The sequence below is a fragment of the Sitodiplosis mosellana genome, unplaced genomic scaffold (assembly GCF_009176505.1).
Source record: "Sitodiplosis mosellana isolate CC-2019 unplaced genomic scaffold, AAFC_SMos_1.0 Smas_scaffold_38, whole genome shotgun sequence".
NCBI lineage: Eukaryota > Metazoa > Arthropoda > Insecta > Diptera > Cecidomyiidae > Sitodiplosis > Sitodiplosis mosellana.
In genome coordinates this window covers 1,133,950-1,158,078 of record NW_022595280.1, presented here as the reverse complement: position 1 = coordinate 1,158,078, position 24,129 = coordinate 1,133,950, and positions in this window count along the sequence as shown.

Here is a 24,129-nt window from a genome sequence, read left to right as displayed (position 1 = left end):
CGGTTAACAATTTCTTGTATGGAATCGATCTGTTTTTCGTAAATTGGGGTTGTGATAAAAATCAACATTTTTGAAACAAAAATGATCAGAAATATCATGCATCCAAAATTACAGAAAATGAAACAGATTCGATGCGAAATAATTTGTGGTCTATATTCAGAGGTAAACCCAAATGTACTACATATCCCAGAGCATGTTATTCGAAACCAATCCCATTTCGGTTGCACATCTTCAAATTGCTGCAGAAAATAACCTATGAATACCAACGTAATGCACATTACAGTGTATATGACTAAGGTAAGTGGATCATTGCATAGTAAGAATAGGTTTATCCAAATGGGAATCGGCTTCTTCGATTGAACGCACCACGTCAATGCATCGTGGTAGTACGAATATGAAGCGGTGAAATCTTTTTGCAAAAAAATGTCTTCATTCAAATGACCTATGATGATATCAGCTTTGCTGAACAAACAAAGTGATAAAAAACTCAATTGCATGTCGAATATTCATTTCTGTAAAAATTACACACGAACTAAAAATGAAACCTACTTTAAAATGAAGTCCACAGATGTGTTGGTAGTAAGAAAATCGAATTTTAGTTTGAATTTTCGTCCAAAATTCTCTATTATGGACACATCCAAACTTTTCAGCACTCGATTTTGGTTTAGCACTACGAACGGCTTTTGTTTTGATTGAGCAGCGGAAATTTTGCCACTGAAATGCATATCCCCGGTGTCTCGTTTTTCTGTGACGACATTGAGGAATAAAAATCCAAGAAATATCAACGATATAAGCATGATTTCAGTCCGATCACATTAACAACACAATCCCGAATGAAGATTTGAATAACAAACAAATCATTTTCTTTAACTTTTTCATTTATCTTTCAAAATCGTACATGTATATAGCAATAAGAAAATATAGCTACAAATATCAAGTAACATCACATATCTAACTCATCAAAATATCATTAGAGTTCATTAGAATGATAAATCTTATTACATTCTTAATAGAATTTATTCGTTTAGTGAATATGCATTTGTTAATGAATGCTTATTTGTTTAATGTGTCAATACAATTTGAAACGGTTTCCATCCATTGCCCTTAATCAAATTCATTATCAAGCCAAAAATGTCTGTCTGAATCAATAATCAGTTCTATCATTAATCGAAATCGAGATGGATTGAGGAGACTGGCTTTTCTATAAACAATTTGTTCAAAACATGCAAATAGAATGACAAACATCATTAAAATGATCCAAATGATAAGTAAGCCATGACCTTTTTTCAATGTCAATTTTACATTAAATTCTCTGGTGTATTTATACTTAGGCTTGATTTGATAGTCTTCATGTCATTTTTCAATCAAACCACCTGCACTGGCCATTCGAATGAATTTGTTCAACTCTTTAATGAAAGCGAAATCTTTTCGAATCAAAAACTCTAAGGCATATTCATAAATGACTTCTTCTTTGAAGCAACGAAGCTGAGAAATTGAAATCAATTGCTATTCTTAGCATGTTCATGTGATACTGCTACATCCAATCCAAAGTTTCGATCGAGTTGACTCAAGCAACGATCAAGATCTTCATAAACTTCGAACTTTTCTAGCAATTTCGATGGGTAGACCTATTCAAAAAAATGTTGTTAGTTAATTGGTCAATACCATATGATGGTTTTCAATTTACTTGATTTTGTCTCATTAAATGTTGCAATGCAAAGTCATTACCAGCCAAATCAAATGATCTATCAATGATGTCTTGTACCGATTTGTCTCGATTTACATACATTGATGTGGTCAGCATATTCATTGTGAACGCAAGACAGATAATTCCGAACAGCATACAACCGAAGTTATAGGATATGTAAATAAAAATGCGATTGGAAGTGTTCTGTGGATTGTAATTGCAGGTGAATTCACAGCAACCGCAGATGCCATTGCACGTCAGCCGGAACCAATCCCATTTCGGTTGCAAATCTTCAAATCGTTGCATGAAATAGGCGATGAAAATGACAATAAATTTCATCAAGGTATACAGCGTCGACACGATAGGATCTCGGCACAAGCGAAACAGATTTTTCCAAATTGCAATCGGTTGAGTACCTTGCACACACCACATCAATTTATCGTGAGGCAACAAAATATTCATTTGTCAAGGCTGTTTTATCCAGTGCGCCAATTAGGATGTCAGTTTTGCTGAATTTATTTAATAGAAAACTTTGAATATCTTTCAAAAATTCTAAAATCAAATCTGTCTAAACTACTTTGAACGGTACCTTAACCCTTTATCACATTTCGGTTCCTAAAGTAACCAGATACGCCAGACACTATAGCTATGAAACCACGAAATATTTTTGCGTTCTTGTTTGGAAACAAATGTAGGGAATCGAACTAGCTTTCATTTGATACTTTACAGGCTACAATTGGCTAGCTGAATGGAAAGTTTTTTCTGTTCATGTACTGCTGTAAAAAAAATGCGAAATTATAGCAGAATTCCACATTTTTCCTCCTCTTATCTTGTGGGTTTGTACATTCTTTTCAATTGTCAAATTAGGACTCGTAGGACCAAAACACATCAATTTAACTTTCTGCATCATTAGTTTTATGAAATTTAATTTTTTCAAGCTTTTATAGTGATTTGACACTTTTGACTCTTTTCCGATTTTCTCGGCAAATACGCAATTTTTCAAAAATCTAAGTATGAGGTCTTTCTCTATTTATCATGGCACAAAACATATATCAAAATTTGGACGTTTCGTCTGACAGTGTGAACAGCATACAAGTAATAGCTGCTGCAAGTAAATCATAAATTGTAAAATAAATACTCGCTCTATCAAAGTCAAAACACTTTCTAATAATAAAACAAACTGAAAAGGCCTCGGAAAAATTGAAGTTTAGTCGGCAAAGCGTGAAATATCTTGTTTATCGTCGATCGAAAAAAGAAGTGATTGAAAGAAAGAAAAAGAAGAGAGTAAAGAAGAAGAGTTATTCAGCGTGCAGGGCTGTATCATTTCGCCCGTTTTTTCGCCGGTGAATTGTCAACAATGACTCAATGACATAACCAAACATCGTGTGTCATTCAGTGCTGGTTGTTTTTTTCTCTCTCTCAGCATCCCGTCGAATTGAAATATCACCATCGAAATGGCAAATTCGGAAGCAAAAATGGTTATTGGAGACGATGACTCTCTTCTCATGAGTGATGAAGAAGCACCGAAAATAGATTTAACGTCGGTTAAATCGAGTGAACCGACAGACCGAGGAAAAAACCATCGTGCACGCAGTTCAAGTAAAGCGAAAGCATTAAACCAGTCAGCCAAATCGAACGCTGTGAATGCAAACACCACCAATGTCGATGGAAAACGTAACAAGAAAAATGCCGACGCAAAACATGATCAACTTTTATCCATTTTATCGGACATCAAAGGGCAAAACCAAAACACTACCGATGAAATCGCAACGATGAAGAAGTCACTGGACGGTAAATTCGAAGCAATCAATGCTGAGCTGAAATCGAACAAACAAAATGTAGTTGCTGTTACTAGCCGATTGGATGACATGGAAAGCAAGGTTGACGCTGTTGCGTACGATAAAGAGCTGGACAAACAACAAAAGTTGAAAAACAACGTGAACATTTGCGGTTTTCCGAAAACGGATAACGAAGACGTCACCAATGTTGCACTGACTATCTTCAAAGCATTTGGATTGAACTTTGTGCCATCTGACTTCACTGGTGTATACCGTACGATTGGGAAATCTGCTCAAATGAGCACAATCGTGGTGAAGTTCAGCGATTTCAACAAAAAGCTATCAGCGTTGGAATCAAAGGCGAAGAAGAATGTTGTACTTGGTGATGTAGCACAATGCGCCGACGACCAGCGAAAAAAGCAAATTTTCATCAATAATCACATTACACCATTCTTCGCTCGTCTTTTGGCTGTTGGACGTCAGGGAGTGCGCGAACAAACGATTCACTCGTGTTGGATTGCGGCTAATGGATGCCTTGTTAAGAAAACCGAAAGCGACAAACCAACAGTCGTTCGTTCTATGGCGGCAATGGCGAAACTAACCGAAGGAATGAAGTCAACTACAAAGAGGTCCAAGCCAGACTCCATGAGTCCACGGCTATCGAATGACAAGAGACGGAGATAAGCAACCAGCACAGTGAAATGACCTGTAAATATAATTTTGATTGAACTGCTCATTGTTAATTGAAACCATTTTAATTCGAACCAAATTACTACTATCAAATATTTCATTAAAATCATTTCATCTTGCTAACTTTTTTTTTTTCTTTTTCAATAACGTAATTATTTTGCTTTTTTTTTCTCATTGATTCATCGATTTGCTTTGAATTTTCTTCGTTTATCATGGCTTCGTCATTATCATTCGACGATATCATAGCGGCGCTGCTCTTTTATCAGAATTTGAGAGGACTGAGAACCAAAACAAAGAAATTCTTCACCAACCTTTTAAACATTAAGGCTCATTTTGTGTGTTTGACCGAAACGTGGCTTAATTCTGATTTTTATTCAAACGAATATATTTCCAATAACTATATTTCCCACCGTAGAGACAGAAATTACGAGGCAACTGGCACCACTAGAGGAGGTGGTTGTTGGATTTTGCATAAGCCCTCAATCGATTCAATTAGGAGATATGACTTCGAAACAAATATCAACTTTGTTGAGGATGTCTGGATCCAAGTCAAACTCGAAGGTTCAGATAATTTTTTGTACATTTGCACAGTATACATCTCGCCAATGCCTAGTAATACCCATCTGTATGTTGCCTTTTCTGAAAAGGTCAAGGATAATTTGGCATTGATAAATCCATCGGATCGTGTCCTCATACTGGGTGACTTCAATGTATCAATGATTAAATGGAATGTCGGGGATGAGGGCATTCTGGTCCCGTCCTTAGACACAAACAAATCAAACGCACATGAGGTTCTCAATCTCATCAGCTTTGGCAATTTCAAACAATTCAATCAGGTATACTACGACAATGAGGAGACAAATATACTCGATTTGGTTCTTTCCCCCGATCCACATAGAGCAATTCAAGTGTCAAAGGCAAGGGAATCGCTTGTTGAACCAGACTCATATCATCCACCACTAGAAATCATAATCGATATTAAATTAAAATTTCTTCCTGTGGTAAACCACAGAAAATTCAAGTTCAGACATGCCAACTATGAGGCAATTTGTGGAGAATTGGATGTTATTGACTGGCGATTCATTGACAATTTACCCTTTGCCTTAGCAATGATACAATTCTATTCCATACTTAATGGCATTATTCAGAAACATACCCCCCTTTACGGGAGGAAATCTAAGTACCCCTTCTGGTTCGACTTTGATTTAAGAAGTAAATTAAAAAAGAAAGATAAGCTCGACTTAAGTGGAAGAGAACCGCTCTGGAGAGTGATTATCAGTTTTTCTCTGATCTTAGAAAGGAATGCAAACTGAAAATTGAACAGTGTTACAGTAATTACTTAAATAACCTCCAAGCAAATATCAAATCAAACATAAAACTGTTCTGGGCATTCACTAAGAGAAAGAAACAAACAAATAGCTACCCATCATCATTTAAGTATGACAATGTCATAGTCTCAAGACCGGGGCTGGAATTCTAAGTCATTCCACCAAAATCGTTCGGAATTATTTTTTTCGTACATAAGCCATATTGGAGTGAAAGAGAGAGATTCCACTATTTTTCAGCATTCCACCGGAATTATTCCGATAACTCAAGGAAGAGTGGAATGTGTGAGAAATAATTCCGGTGGAACGCTGAAAAATAGTGGAATATCTCTCTTTCACTCCAATATGGTCTTATGTACGAAAAAAATAATTCCGAATGATTTTGGTGGAATGACTTGGAATTCCAGCCCCGGGGAAATTTGTGAACTGTTTGCCACTTATTTCAAGTCAACTTACAACAACCGTTCATCAGACCGTTCAATCAACATCACCAATACCGTTCATTCAAATACCGATCAATCATTCCACATCACACCTGTTGATGTTGAAACAATTATCGATAAAGTTGACTTAAATAAGAACGGCGGACCAGATGGCATTCCCAATTATTTCCTAAGACAGACTTGTAAGCAAATTTCAATACCACTTTCAATGATTTTCAACCGATCACTCCGGTCAGGCATCTATCCAGATGAATTCAAAACGTCATTCGTGACACCAATTTTCAAGAAAGGTGATGAGTCATTGGTATCGAACTATAGACCAATTTGTATGTCTAATTCTATAGCTATTGTCTTCGAAAAAATCGTTAACTTACACCTGATATCAATGGTTGAAGATCAAATCACACCTAGGCAACATGGGTTTATGAGAAATAAGTCAACCAATACAAATCTGATTGAGTACGTAAGCTATGTGTCAGATGCCTTGGATGAAAAGTGTGAAGTGCATGCCGCATACACCGATTTCTCCAAAGCATTCGATACTGTTGACCACGAAATTCTTTTGTCTAAACTGGCAAACTTTGGTATTGACACAAAACTCATAGGCTGGCTCAGATCATATCTTACTAATAGGCGAATGTATGTCACCTTCAATGGTGATAAATCAGCAACATTTGAACCAACTTCGGGGGTTCCTCAGGGCTCAGTTCTGGGACCAATTTTATTCAACATTTTCATCAATGACCTTAGTCATATCCTAAAATGTGAGTTTCTCCTATTCGCTGATGATCTAAAAATTTATATCAAAGTAAAATCTCAAGTAGATGCTGACAGAATTCAAAACGACATCGATAGACTGCACGAGTGGAGTGTAGTCAACAAATTACTTTTAAACATTGAAAAATGTCACGTGGTGATCTTTTCAAACAAAACCGTTCCATCTCAACCGCTGTATACTATGAATACCACTCCGCTCACTCAGTGCAGTTCTGTCAAAGATCTGGGAGTCATCTTTGATGACAAACTCAAATTCGATGAACATATAAACTCAATCGTAAAAAAATCTAACAGCATGTTGGGATTCATAATGAGAGCAGCAGCCGATTTCCAGGACCTGACATGCCTAAAGTATTTATACAATTCTTTGGTGAGATCTAGATTGGAATACAACACTGCGGTGTGGAATCCCTATCAGATCAATCATAAAGAGAAAATTGAAAGAGTTCAAAGGAAATACACTAGAATTGTTTTCTTTAAACTCAGACAAAATCCTCAATCATATACCAATCGCATCAAATACTTAAATATGTTAGAACTGGAAATGAGAAGGGAATACTTTGATGCATGCTTACTACATAAATTAGTACACAACCGGAACTATTGCTCACATTCTAGACCGTACTTCAGAATAAGCCGACGGTCGAATAGATCGAACATACTTTTCAATCCTCAACCCACAAATAATGATTATGGGCTTCACAGAAATCCTGTGACTAGAACGCAGTTACTATACGAAAGAAAATTCAAAGCAACTTATATTCTTGATGCAAACTATGAACTGTTTAAAAATAAAATAATGAGCAACTTCAGTCAAAGTTGAAATATTAAAATAATTGATGCAAATAGCAATATAATAAGGCAATGTTTTAACTGCATCAGTTGAGATAATTTACTTGCAATCGAATTTAAAATTATAATCAATTCTTATTTTTTACAACTTATTAATTTTAAATTAAATAATTATACTATTTTTTCTTTTGCTTTTTAATATTAGTAATATATTGCCAAAAAGTAATTAGAAAATGTAAAATTGAAAGTCAACAAAAATGTGATCAGAACTCATAGGTGAAGAATGTTATTGGGATTTTTTCCTGTTTTCAACACCATTATAAATCAATAAAAATAAAATAAAATAAAATGATTCAAAAACAAAAAATTGTGCATCAAAGGGTTAAATTAACGTGAGCAGAAACCCTGCTTAAATGCATTTCATTGGTGAAAATATAATTCGAAGATACGTTAACAAATGCGTAACTAATCATAAAGTTGTACTTTTTTGCAAAGTTCTCTGTGATCGATACATCTAAAACTCTTGGAATACCATTGTGATCGAGAACCACAAATGGTATTCGCTCTGACATTGCTACAGTGATTTTTGGGCCGAAATGTATGTCACGATACGGATGAAAATTCACCGCTGTAACTGATTGGAAATAAATTCCACACAAAAGAATTAACCCAACGAACATGTTTTTCTAAATGACCGCTCAACGTAGGGACAGAACCTCAAATGAAGATGAGCCAAAGCATTACTACATCAATATATTCATTATTAGAATGCAATGGAATAAATGGGTTGCATACATAGGTTTCAAATGAGAATCCATTATTTTGTCATTAGTGTCCATGAGGATATTGAATTTGAACAAAATCATTGAATATAGATTTAATCACACTTTATTCTCCAATTCTATTTGCACAGAGTTAAAGAATAATCTGACGGCTGTCGAAATTTAGGAATATTGAATTTGTCAAAATGTTGGAAACCATTTACGATAATAAGCCGTTTGATTTGAATAATTATTATACGTTTAAAAAATCTTCAAATCATTTTAGTTTCAAGCAAAAAATGCCTATCGGGATCAATAATCATTTCAGCAAATCGCCAACTCCGCGATGAATTGAACGTTCTAACTTTTTTTGTAGATAAAATGTGCAAGGAAAAAACACAAAGTGGCAAAAACAAGGCAAGAACTCAGAATAATGCCAATACCATGTGTTGTAGAGTCAGTCGACTATTTCTGACATTATATTTTTGTGAAGATCGAAAGTTGTTTTCGATGCGCTACTTTTCGATCAAACCACTTTCTCTCTGAGTTCCATCACATGGAATTTTACGTGTGACGGCATATTTTCACACGGAACTACTTTCTCAGTGCGTCGAGCACTTGCTACATGTGATAACGTGAATATTTGGACACGTAATAATATTGATTTATGTTTGTGTGTATATCACCATTACATTCACACGCATTACACAGAGCCACACGGAACGATCTATGACCCGTATATAGACGTCGGCTGTAGCGCGAACGTATCCGAATATTCACGTTATTACATGTAGCAAATGCTCGGCGCGCTGAGAACGAAGTTCCGTGTGAAAATATGCCGCCACACGTATCATTCCATGTGATGGAACTCAGAGAGTTTCACTTGCTTTTTCAATGAACCAATTCAAATCGTTGAGTTTCCGACTTTTCAAAGCAATATAACTGCGAAGAAAAGCGACTATTGAAAGCATGTTCATGTGAGATTGCGACGGCCAAGTTGGGTGTGTGATCAAGTTGTTGCAAGCAATGATTCAAATTCGAACAGACATCAAATTTTTCAAGCATTTCTCTGGGGTATGTCTGAAAAATCAAAGACGGTAAAGAGAAATGAAACAAGCTGCAGATGAAATTGTAACTAAAACTTTGAAATATTTAATGAATAACCTCATTCTGTTTCAAAAGATGTTTCATAGCAAACTCATCAACAGTTAAAGCATATGGTTCATTGATAATATGTTGTATCGAATTAACTTGGTATTTGTAAAGGGGCTTTTTCAGAATATTGATCATTTTTGAAAGGAAACAAATGTTAAATATCAAACATCCAAAAGGGCAAAAAACAAAATATATCCGATGTGTAGTGTTTTTTAGCCTAGTTTTGCAGGCGAAACCACAAAGACAAGCAGTTCTGGCAAGCCTAAGACTGTGCCAATTCAGTTTCGGATGGTTATTTTCAAACTGATGCAGAAAATAGCTCGTGAAAATTACAGCAAAAGACATCAATTGCAACACCCATGCCATGGGATCTTGGCATCAATGAAAAAACTTTCTCCATATCGGAATCGGTTGATTTTTCTAAACACACCAAGTTGACACTAGCTCGTGATAATATGAACGCGATGCAATGAATCTCTTGTTACTTTTCCGTACACAACGTGTCAAGGGAAAGTATAGGAACTGGTCCCGAAAACTTTTTTCGCAAAATTAGCTTAGATCATCATAAAAACTCATGAAACGCGTAGAAAACCACTTTTTGAGACACTTTTCCGTTCGTGTGCCGTCGACGTCGTCGTCAACGTTGTCGTTGTCGTAGCTGTTTGTTAACACGATAACTCAAAAAATAATTGAAATAATCCAAATCTGAAAGTCCCAAAAGTTTTGTATCTAATAAACTTAGTTTAATTTCGAAGATGCACACGGTCTTTGATTTTTCAGACATACCCCAGAGAAATGCTTGAAAAATTTGATGTCTGTTCGAATTTGAATCATTGCTTGCAACAACTTGAAGATTTTCGATTTTATCCTGGGGTACTTGCCCTAAGAAAAAGCTCAAAAAATTGACACTTTTGTATAGGAGGTACCCGTAAATCGACTCCAATTGGCTTCAAACTTTCTGGGATTTCATATTTTGAGAGAAGATTAAGATTCTGAAAGTTTGAAACCAATCGTAATCGATTTACGGGTACCTCCCATACAAATTTTTTGAAATTTTGACTAAAATTACCGACTTTTGGACAATTTTGTATGAGCGGTACCCGTAAACCGATTCTTATTGGCTTCAAACTTTCTGAGGTTTCATTTTTTGGAGAAAAAATAAGATTCTAAAAGTTTCATGTTGATCGCATTTGCAGAAGTTTGATTTTTTTGTCCTCAATTTTTGTCGAAATTTTCTTGGAAAAAATTGAGGGCCAAAAATCAAACTTCTGCAAATGCGATCAACATGAAATTTTCAGAATCTTATTTTTTTTTCCAAAAAATGAAACCTCGAAAAAAGTTTCGAAAAATCGGTAATTATCGACAATTTAGGGGGGTACCCGTTCATCGACTCTGATTGGCTTCAAACTTTCAGAATCTTATTTTTCTCCAAAAAAAATGAAACCTCAGAAAGTTTGAAGCTAATCGGAGTCGATTTACGGGTACCTCCCATACAAAAGTTTCGAAATTTCTTTGAAACGTAAAATGACGGCCTTTCTCATTTTTTTGTTTTTGTTAAAACATTTCAATCAAAACACTTTTCGTTACGTGCTGAAATTTATTTTCACGGCATAAATTATTGTTTACATGGAATTATTTTTTGATTATTTTTTGTAATGATGTGGGACAAAAACGGTAAAAAAATATTATTATTATATTTTCACTGCCTTTATTTCAAGAAAATTCACAAATAATAACCAAAAGTACCTACGGACAACGCAGGCCAACGGTACGGAAAATTTCGGGATTACCAATGTAATTCTTTTTATTTGACATTAGTACTGAACATTCATTGACTTGAATCATAATGCACTCCGGTGTATTTTTCTAATTGAAATGTTATTTTTTAAATCTGTTTGTCTTCAAGCATAAAATGTCTATCTGGATCAATAAACATTTCGGCTACTGTCCATATTTGGGAGGCATTTGGTGTTCTTACCATCTTATAAACGAATTTCTCTACCAACAAAGTGAGAATAGCAAACGCAATTATACAAAACCATATCAGGAGATGACCATATCCCTGTTGTAATGTAAGTTGAGTATAATTCATTTCTTTATGTTTCAATTTCGACCGGATTCGATTATCTGTATGCCATTTCTCAATGACACCACTTGCGCTTGCCATTCGTATGAATTGATTCAATTCGTTCACATAAGGAAAATTCTTATGCATCAGAAACTTCAAATCATACCCGTAAATTATTTGCAATTTGTCAAAGCAATAAATATCAGACGTTGAAATTAGATGACTATTACGTGCGTGCTCACGCGAAATTGCCACGGCTGATTTGATATTTCCATCGAGTTGACTCAAACAGCGATCAAGATCTTTACAAATGTGGAAATCTCCAAGTGATTCGTGCGAATAGATCTAAAATGCAAAATTGGGAATTGATTAAAAGGGTTTTTAATGCCAAATATTCGCATCTACCTCATGTTGTCTCATTAATTGTTCCAATGCAAATTCGTCACCAATTAATTTAAATGAATTGCTGACGATTTGCTGTACCGAATCGATTTGATGCTCATAGATTGGTTGAGTAACAAATTTCATCATGAATGCAAGGCCAGAGATATCGAGCACCACGAAAGCAAAAAGAGCAAATGCATATTGGAGTCGATGTGGTGTGATTTTGGGCTTGATGTTGCAAGGAAAACCACACATACAACAAATACATTCAAATAGTATTCGATTCCAATCCCATTTCCGTTGCATATTTTCAAATTGTTGCATCAAATATGTGGTATAAATGCCAGCAAAACACATAAACGTGAACAACACATACACAATGGGGTCCGTACATAGATAGAAGAAATTTTTCCAAACGAGAATCGGTTGTTTCTTCTGTACACACCACATCAATTCGTCGCGATAGTATGAATTGGAGGCGATAAAATGTTCATTTGTTAATAGATTTTCATCCAGTGCACCAATCCAAATGTCAGGGTCGCTAGAATGATTTATAATAACCATTTATTTACAAAAACTCAGAGTAAAAATAAAGTTTGGTTCATAAAAATCATTTTCAGAACGTGAGTACGGAAGTAATGGTTACCTCAACTCATGTTGGTACATATTGAAATTCTCTTCACGGGCAAACACGAAGTTTAAAGAAACATTGACAATTAAAAAGTTGACTCGAAGGTTGAATTTTTGAGCGAAATTATTTATGATTGATATATCCAAACCCTTCGGTGTTCCATCTTGATCAAGATTCACAAATGGCTTCCGTTCCGATAGAGCAACGGTAATATTTTTCTTCGAAGTCGCTTTAGTATACAAGTGTCCATCAACGAACATAGTAGCAGGAATACAAATTATATACATGAAAAATAGCCACATTTCTCCAAATACGTCCATTTTGTAAGGAGACCAAACAGAAAATCGACACGGAAAAATGTATGGCGGTAGTTTTGTGTTTGTTTCTACGTCATTTCGGTGTGAAAAAGAAATTATGTAATCAGACTATCACAAAAAGAGATCTTGTAAAATTTAGGACACGACGTTTAATTCCAATTCCTGTTTGGATAATATTAGGCATATTTTATTTCACAACTTTGTAATGCACGTTAATAAAAAAAAAAAACGATTTTGATCATATACATTTGGTATTTCGTGTGAAATAATTCATTTTATTGCTAAGCAAAAAGTTTCTATCTGCCTCTATTATCATTTGAACCATTAAGGAACCTATTATCATTTGAAAATGATTCAAGGCTGTTAGCATACAAATATGAAAAATGCAATAATCGATAGCATTATGCCCCAAAACCTTCGAAAGTGCTACCATATTAATTGCTTGTAAAATTGTTCCATTTGGACTTGTTTCCATCCAAGCTTGGGATGAGCTCAACAACACCAATAAATTTTGTGCGTATAAATTCACTAAATGTTGTTCTTCTATTTTTATTCATTGTGAAGCAGATATATTTCAAACATCACTAAGTCCATTTAGTTTCCATAAAGTGCCTTTCGGGGTCAATGAGCATTTCAACGGTTTTCCACAATCGTGCTGCGCCGGGTGCTGTTGCCTTTGCATACACAATTTTTTCCAAGATCAATGTGAAAATCGAAGAAGCCATTATCATTCCCCAAATGAGAAGTGGACCAAAAAAATGCTTTAATTTCAGTTGATTTTTTTCCGCACGCACGCATGAAACTTTTATCAGGTTGCCTGAATACCATTTTTGTTAATGAGACCGCCTTGCCAACTCATTCAATTCTCTGAAATAAGGAAAATTCTTGCGGACCATAAACTTTAACTTATGAATGATTTCGGGATCTTTAAAGCTTTACATTTTGAGAGGTCAAAATTGGACGATGGCTTTGAACATGCGCAAGTGAAATGGCCACTGCCAATTTGGGATTTTCACCAACCTGACTTAGAACATTCAACAAGATTCTTACAAAGTAGAGTGAAACTGGATACTGGAGATTTTGCATTGACGTTTCCGACTGTAAACAAGACATCAATTCATATGCGTGTGGTGTCAAAGTCACTTTGTCATGCGTCATTCACATTAATGCTTTGACTGATTGTGGTGAACAGTGGTGAGATTGGAAACGCCATACATTTTATATACATTATTTGTTTGGGAATTATATTCATGTATTTTCTTTTATTGTTGGTATTCGGGCTCTGCAAAGCCTAGGCTTCATCCACGATTTGTTTTCCAAAGAAATATTTCGAAAAATCGTGAGTTTGCACTGTCAACACATGTGTGGTTTTTCATATGATTTTGAAGTCATCGAATATTGCCACCCGTTCACACATTCAATGAAGTTGCTACACCAAGTTCATTGCTGACGTTTCCCAATCCGCCATACGTTTTTATATGTGTGTGTACATCAAAATGTCAAAGTTGTCAAGAATGCAACCGTTCTCCTCGTTCTTTTGAAGTTTTTGACCACTTCTGACGAATAATTTTCATTTTTTCTAAATAAATGTTAGAGAGCAATGCCATTGTCAACCAATCCAAATGAACCACCAACTATCTCTTGTATTGATTGGATTTGGTGTCCAAAAATTAGATTGATCAAAACATCTTTGGAAAACGCCAGAATAGCGACGACATATACTGTGCTGACATAAAAGCTAAACGCGAAAAAAGTACGATTTGAAATGCTTTTTGGTTTAAAATTGGCGTAAGAACCAACAGAAGTTCCTATGACTATGAAATAGATCATGATGGTGATTAATGGAATAAATATTTTTGTTTTTACAGATTTACCTCAAATTAGCTGGAGCAGAAAAAGTATATTTCAGCGGTGTATTTATGGTGGGATAATCGATTTTCAGGTTGAATTTTAGTCGAAAGTGGTCTATTATCAGTACATCCAAACCAGTTGGTGTTCTATTTTCATTAAAAACTGTAAATGGTTTTCGTCCCGCGAGTGCAACCACGATCTCATGTTCAGTTGATTTCAAAAGATTTTAATCTGTATAAATAAAACTCAATGTCCGTTTGTCCTTGTAAAATTACAAGCCCAAAATATTACCTTTTTTTAGTTTCAAACCTTGTCATCATTTATTCTGTTATTTCGCCTTTCTTTCTAAGATTGTATTAGACCATGGCGTTTTTCGAAATAACAAAACCGGTTAGAAAGAAAATAGATTTTGTTTTCTCATTTCCAAAAAGATAAATATCATAGCACCCTTTTTTAATTCAAAGGATTTTTTAATCAAATCAACATATGCATTTTTCATCGTTTGAAATTGCACTCTCAATCAAGCTACAATCTGTGAATTTAAAAAGGTAAATGATACAAATATAGGTATTATTGTTAAAGTGTTACATATGTATATTATAGATGCCTGTATACACATTTGCATCTGATTTCGAAGAGAATTTGGTATTAAAATGCAAACTACAAACAGAATTATTATGGATCTGCAAATGTTGCAGATATCCAATAATTTGGAATAAGGATGTTTTCGATGGTTTAATTGAAAATGAACACATTCATTTCGATAACAATCAAGAAACATTCATAACAAATCCATATATAACGATGATTCTACGAATTTTCAACAGAAGTTACTTGACATTGGAAATGATGATGTTGAAATGGAGGCGACGACAAGAGAAATAATACTACCACAAAGATTCTGTATAATGCAAACATCGATTAAAAGATTGATAGAAAACGTTTTTCCTAACATTAAAGAAAACTACACACATCTTGAGTGGCTTAGTGAACGATCGATCTTGTGCCCAACAAATGAAAATGTGAACAAATTAAATCAACAGATACAACAACAACTACAAGGAACATCGATGAGATATGAATCAATTGACACGGTGACTAATGATAATGAGGCGGTTAACTATCCAACTGAATTTTTGAATTCTTTGGATTCACCAGGACTGCCACCCAACATTTTACATTTGAAGATAGGTTCTCCTATGATTATGTTAAGAAATTTAGATCCACCAAGACTATGCAACGGGACGAAATTAATAATCAAAAAAATGAGACCAAGAATTCCTATGAGAACAACAGATTTATCTTTCGAATTTAAAAGGCTACAAAAAATCGTCCGTTCTAGAGTTATTGCAACACGCAAAATAACCATAGTGTTGTAAGTAATAAAGGTATCAAATATATCCATTACAAATATGTTTTTTTACTTACAAAACAAAAATCATGTAAAATCATTAGAGTAAACAGAATTGATTGAAACATACATTAGTTCACATCCATCAACTTTTTTATTGTGCCTAAATTAAACATTAATGTGCTTATCTATTTTCAATTTATACATAAACCTGCAATTTTAGGAAAAGTCATTAACGAACTCCTCTCACATCCTGTTGTCATCTGTTCGAAAATATATCTCCGAATCAATGAGCATTCCTATGAATTTCCAATAACCGGAGGAATTGGGTGATCTCACTTTTCTATGCACCAATTTTTCAATCATGAACAGGACAACTATTAGAGATACAACTATTAACCAAATAATGAACACTCCGTGAAGTTTTCCATAGCCTTGATCGATGAATTTCTGTGGGGCTCGGATTTGATTTTTAGAGCGCCATTTTTGTATGAGTCCACGCTCGATTGCTCTTTGTATGAATTCATTCAAATCCTTCATGAACGGTAAACCTTTGCGAATCAAAAACTTCAAGTTGTATTCATAAATAGTTTCTGGTTCAAAGCAATCGAATTGAGAATCTGATATCAAATAGCTGTTTTAGGCATATTCACGTGAAATTACTATGGCCAGTTTAGAATTGCCGTCAACTAGCCTCAGACATCGATCTAGATCCACACAAATGTTGAAATTTTTCAGAACTTCTGTTGAATATATCTGTAGAATATAAGCAAAGCAAAGTATTTAACGCCAAACCACTAATAACTATCTATTATTATTGTTCGATAGTATAATTCATGAGCCAACCTCTTTCTTTCTTAAAATTTGATGTAAAGTAAATGTATCACCGACGATTTCGAATGAACTGTCCACAATTTCTTCGATCGATTTGACTTGAGCTTCATCAATTGGATTCATTAAAACGATCATCACACGCGACATAATGTTCATAGTATATAATAAGCTCCCAAAAATGACAAATGCATAAAAGGCCCGGTATGAAAGTATTTTCGGCTTATAGATATAAGCAATTCCGATGAATACAATTGCAACTATGGTTGTTTTGCTCCAATCCCATTTTGGATGCCAATTTTCAAATCGTTTGTAAATAGTACATCATAAAAACAACTGAACAACTCATTATGATATGAAGTAGTAACACAGTTGGCCCTTAAAAAATGTAGAATGCATTTTTCCATGGCGGTATTGTTTGTCCTTTCTGAACGCACCACGTCAATTCGTCATGATAATATGGGTGTGATGCAATAAAGTCTTTATTAGTTGAAATGTTTCCGTCTAATCCTCCAATGAGAATGTCCATTTCTGAGATCATATGATTCTGGACGGTATATGAGCTCCAGTTCTTCGTATTGGTGAAAACCTCATTCAAAGATGTATTTACGACAATGTAATTCATTTGCAGCTTGAATTTCCGTGCAAAATTTTCTATTATCAACACATCCAAACCCTTTGGTGTTGCATTGCCATCGAGAATTACAAATGGTTTTCGTTCCGATAGCGCCACAGTAATCGTCGGATTTGGATAATAGATTTTTAAGTGTACACCAACAACAAACAAAACGTGTAGAAATATTGCCCACGTCAACTTCGTAATGAACATTCGCTCAATTTGAGAACTAAACAGTCAATATTTGATATAGATATCATCGTTGTTTATATTTATATAGCGTGAGAATACAAGCGTGATTTTTTGGTGCGCATTTCATGTAATCAAAAAATTACTCTGTTATTATTGTAAATGTACATTTCAATTTTTCCGCTGATAAGACAGGGAAGAAAAACAAATTTGACTCCCTGAACGCTGGTTTTATCGGGATCAGTTTACAATTTAGATTGTCATCATTTGATTGTAGCCCAAATTTAATGGCTATGTTTTGACTATTTGGAGCTACTTCCCTGCAATCTCTCTTCAATCAGTTCCACATATTTTCTACCCAGAAATGTCTCTTGCCATCAATGAGTATTTCTATGAATTTCCAAAAGCGGGACGTATCGGGTGTTCTCACTTTTTCATACACATACTTTTCAAGCATGAACACTAAAATGATTGTAGTTATCATGATGCACCAAATGATAAGCATTCCTTGGAACGTGTTAATTGTTAGCTGTCCATAGATTCGGTTGTTGTATTTGTTTGGAGCTTGTATTTGAATACCAGATCGCCATTTCTCTATGAGCCCACTTGCAATTGCTCTTTGTATGAATTCATTCAAGTCTTTTGAAAACTTTGAATCCTTGTGAACCAAAAAATTCACATCGTATTCATAAATAGTTTCCGATTCAAAGCAATAGATCTGTGAGGCCAAAATCAAATGGCTACTACGGGCATGTTCGTGGGAAATCGCTACTGCTAGCTTGGGATTTCTGTCAAGTTGACTCAGACATCGATCTAAATCCTCACAAGTCTTGAAATTGGCTACCACTTCCGATGGATACATCTATAGAATTGAAATCATACAAGTTGAATATGTATGAATGAAATCCCAAGTTTTACAATTGGTCAGACATTCCCTTTGGCTGCATATTGAGCTGAGCTATTTACAAATAGCTGGCTGTTTGGTACATTTTGATTTTGTTACTATATAGCCATGCAAATTCATGTGAAATGATGAATTTATGACAAAAAAAATTCCCGAAAGGGATTGAAAAAGGTGTCCCAAATTCATCACTCCATATGAATTTGCATGGCCAGATAGTCACACAATCAAAATGTACCAAACGGCCAGCTATTTGTAAATAGCTCAGCTCAATATGCAGCCAAACGGAATGTCTGCAATTGGTCCGTATCTAATAAACTTACATCGTTTTTCCTTATCATATGCTGCAATGCAAGTTTATCGCCAACGAGCTCGAATGAACCATCTACAATTTCCACTATCGATTTGACTTGATCTTCGTAAATGGGATTCATTAAGATATTCATAACACCCGACAAAATGACGATCGTATATAATAAACACCCGAAAACAAGAAATGCATAAAAGACTCGGTGTGCGAGTATTATCGGTCTATAATTGCAAGCGATACCAAGTAAAACAGCCATACCAGCGATTGTTGTGCGAATCCAGTCCCACTTTGAATCTTCAAAGCATTGCATGAAATAGACCGTTACAACGTATAAAGAACTCATCGCGGTATGAAACATCCAAACGATTGGGTCATTGCATAAGTAGAGTATATTTTTCCACGATGGAATTAGTCGTTTTTTTTCAACACACCATGTCAATTGATCGTGGAAGTATGAATATGTCGTAGTGAAGTTCTTATTTGTTAGATTATTTGCGTCTAATCCTCCAATGAGTATGTCCATTTCTGAGATCAAACGATTTTGGACAGCAAATGAGCTCCAGTCCTTCGTGTTGGCAAAAACTTCGGTCAAAGATGTATTCACGACAATGTAATTTGTTTTCAGGCCAAATTTCCGTGCAAAATTTTCTATTATCAACACATCCAAACCATTTAGTGTTGCATTGCGATCAAGAATAGCAAATGGTTTTCGTTCCGATAGCGCCACAGTAATCGTCGGATTTGAGTGATGGATTTTCATGTTCACAGTAACAAAAAACGAAAATTGCAGTGAAAAGATTACCCACAGTAGCTTCATGATGAACATCCGCTCAGTGTAAAAACCAGATACATAATGTTCAAATAGTCAACTAGCAGCAACGTTTCTACCTTCCAATTATTTCAAAATATTTATCAGGATGTTATTATCGAAACTAATGGTGCCAGTGTAATTCCATCATATTTAAGTCATTATTTTTATTTTAGCTCAAATTGAACATTGAATACTAGTATCATTATCTACTTTGAATGAAATTTTTCAAAGCATTTTATGCTATGAGCCTATGTCCACCTATTCTTCAGCCAAAAATGTCGATCGGGATCAATGAGCATTTCAGCGATTATCCAAAAATCGGGAAGTATGGGGCCCTCTTGCTCTTTTATGAATCATAATTTCAAGTAAAAATGAGAATATTGTTATCATCACCATACTCCCCCAGATAAAGTTCTTGTTAACCAGAAATTTCACAGCATGATTGTAAATAATTTCCGAATTTTCGAAGCAGTATATTTGTGGCGTTGGCACTAAATAGCTGTTGTGAGCGTGTGCAAATGAAATCGCCACAGCTAGATTGGGATTTCCATCAAGTCGGCCCAAGAATTCGTCTAAGTTTTCACAAGTTTGGAAATTATTCAGCACTTTTGCCGAATATGTCTACGTTAAAAAAATATGAAATACAAGAAATAGTAGCATGATTTCCAAAGTCAAATATGTTTGTAATTCACCTCATTTTGCTTAACCCTTTGATGCACAATTTTTTGTTTTTGAATCATTTTGATATATGTTTTGTGCCACGATAAATAGAGAAAAACCTCATACTTAGATTTTTGAAAAATTGCGTATTTGTCGAGAAAATCGGAAAAGAGTCAAAAGTGTCAAATCACTATAAAAGCTTGAAAAAATTAAATTTCATAAATGAATTATCGCGTAATATAAAAAATGACCCAAAAAAATTCTGGTCGTTCGTAAGAGAGCAAAAGTCATCAAAAGGGTACGAATCGAAAATGAAATATAAAGACAAAGTAGGAAAAAGTGAACCGGAAATAGTGAATCTTTTCGCAGAATTTTTCTCTTCAGTCTTCTGTGCGGAAAGAAACGATAATGAAATTAGTAGAATAATGAATGAATTGGATCATGAAACACAAACTGTCTTAACTGAAAATGAAGTCTTTGAAGCAATGAAAAGATTCCCGACAAACAAAGGTATTGGTGTCGACAAGTTCCCACCAATTATCATAAAAAACTGTAGATTTACACTGACGAAACCGATTACAGTTTTGTTTAATAAGTCATTGTCAACTGGCATTTTACCTAGTTCTTTGAAAACGTCACACATTATACCACTATTCAAAAAGGGACCTAAAGAAAATGTTGAAAACTATCGAAGTATTGCACTGCTACCATCATTACTAAAACTGTTTGAGAAAATAATGTATAATAAAATAATGTCCCACTTTAGGAATCGTATAAGTGGCTGTCAACATGGATTTGTCCCTGGTAAATCTATAAACACGAACCTCATGGAACTAGTCACATTTACGAATGAAGCATTCGCACAGAAATGCCAAGTTGATATTTTATACACTGATTTCACCAAAGCATTCGACAAAGTCGATCATGCAATTCTATTACAAAAAATGAAAGACATGCAGTTTGACTCAGGCATAATTAAATGGATAGCTTCATATTTGAATGCGAGATCGATGAAAGTGAAAATTAAAAGTAGCCTCTCCAATAATTATGCTATGCACACAGGTGTCCCAGCTGGCAGCATTTTAGGCCCTGTTTTGTTTTTGATTTACATTAATGATTTACCGACCATATTTGAGAAATATATAAAGATTCTATTATTTGCTGACGACTGCAAAGTAATAATGAAAATAAAAAGTAACGATGATTTAGTTTTGTTCCAAACGGAAATCGATAAGTTAATAAAATGGTGTAAAGACAATAAATTGGAGCTGAATATTTTGAAATGTGCTGTTCTCACCATGAGTAGATGTGAGGCGAAGTTTGTCGGAAAATATACAATGAATGACGTGTTATTGAGTAGAGTTCATGACTTTCGGGATTTGGGTATAAGAATTGATGAACGATTGACATTTAAAAAACACATTGAGTCGTTGGTTGCTTCATGCAACTCCACAATGGGTTTCATAAAACGAACAGCTGGTAAAAGATTTGACATTGAAACACTTGTTATTCTGTTTAATTCATTCGTAAGAAGTAAATTATTGTTCGGCATAGCAGTTTGGTACCCATTCACAGCCATAGATAGAGACTTCATTGAGGGGGTTCAGAAAAGATTCACTATGATGGCACTTAGAGAATATCCAAACGCAAGTAATAATTACAAAATTCGTCCTTATGATGACCGTTGCTCTGATTTAAATATTGATTCGATTAACAGCAGATATATTTATGCCTGTTGTGTGTTCATATATGATCTTTTGCATGAAAATCTAGAGTCAGAATTTTTGAAATCAAAACTAGTATGGAACAACAATAGACAGACACGAAACTCAGACTTACTGAAATTACCAACATTTACAAGTGGTTACTTAAAAAATCAGTCCTTTTGGTCAGCAGTTAGACACTTTAATGAAACTAAATTGCAATACACGAATAATAATGAAAGAAATAGATATATTAAGGCAATTAAAGATAAGCAAGTATTATAAAAGGGTCTGTATTAGATCAATAAATAAATAAATAAAACTAATGATGCAGAAAGTTAAATTGATGTGTTTTGGTCCTACGAGTCCTAATTTGACAATTGAAAAGAATGAGCAAACCCACAAGATAAGAGGAGGAAAAATGTGGAATTCTGCTATATTTTCGCATTTTTTTCACAGCAGTACATGAACAGAAAAAACTTTCCATTTAGCCAGCCAATTGTAGCCTGTAAAGTATCAAATGAAAGCTAGTTCAATTCCCTACATTTGTTTTCAAACAAGAATGTAAAAATATTCAGTGGTTTCATAGCTATAGCGTCTGGCGTATCTGGTTACTTTAGGAACCGAAATGTGATAAAGGGTTAATATGCTGTAGTGCAAATCTATCGCCAATCAACTCAAATGATCCGTGAAGAATGTCCATTTTTGTTTGTACTTGATTTCCATAAATTGGATTTATTATGAATATTAACAAGAATGCGAGGAGTGTGGTTACGTATATATCATACCACCAAATTGGGCAAAAATGTAGAAAATTCGATTTGAAATTAGCTGTGCTTTGATATTAACGGGAAAACCACTGGCAGTATAAATTATGATAATACTAAGTTTAATCCAATCCCAATTCGCACAGATACGAAAAATTTCCAATAGGTGTCTCTTTTTCGGACAATATGACAATCCATCCATATTTTCGGACAATTTCACTAATATTGTCTCATTTTGTGGCCAACTTCATACTAATTTACCTCCAAGTGCCAAATGTACAATAGTATGTACAATAGTAGTAGGGTTGGCCAAAAAATAAGACAATATGAGTGAAGTTGTCCGAAAATATTTATGGATTGATATATTGGCTGAAAATTGGACAAGGGTTATCCAATAGTGCTGTCTGTGCGGTTGTAGATCTTCGAATTATTGCAGAAAATAGATAGTGAACACCAATGAACAATGTACTATGATTAGAACCACCCAAACGATGGGTTCATTACTCAAAAAGAAAATATTTTTCCAGATGGGAATACCATAAGTTGGTAGAACCAAGGAACTAGTTCATATAGTCGTTATTGGTGAAAACTGAATTCAAAGATGAATTATTATGAATGACGTATTCACTTTGAAGATTGAATTTCCGTGCAAAATTTGCTATGATCGATATATCCAAGCCAGTGGGTGTTGCATTTTGGCCGAGAATCACAAATAGTCTTCGTTCGGATAATGCAACTGTAATTTTTTTCCACAACTGCTTTTCCAAAGAAATTTTCTCAGTTGAAACCACCGTAAAAATCAAAATACCGAACCAAAAAATCGACTACCTCATCATGTTTTCTGAATGCTTATTCAAATTCGCCTCAGAAAACTAAACAGTCGCAAGCCAACTCTTTCACTCAATTTACGTCATCATACCAGAGTCCATGGATTCTATTGTGTTTTTGTCCACAGGTCAACAAAGCTTTTATTTCAAAAAATATAGATAGCAATCAATTTTATTCAGGGTTTTACATTTTCCATATAACATTAATGCATCTATCGGCCATTCCACACCAAATCAGGGAAGAGTTGCAATGTGAGGTCGCCGAATTGGCTGAAAATCAGCTTGGAGTCTTGTTTCCGATAGAAAAAGAAAAAACCAAAATCTCAGGCCTAAAAGTGGCCCGCCTTTCTGAGTTAACCCAGTGTGAATTTTGCAAAAAATTGAAAAAATCGAAAAAAAGGGTTTGCGGTAACTAAAATCCAACTGTGAAGTAGTTGACACATTGCCAAACCTATGGTACCGTTGGAAAGGGAATTGATGGGGCTACAAAATCCGCCTAGTAAC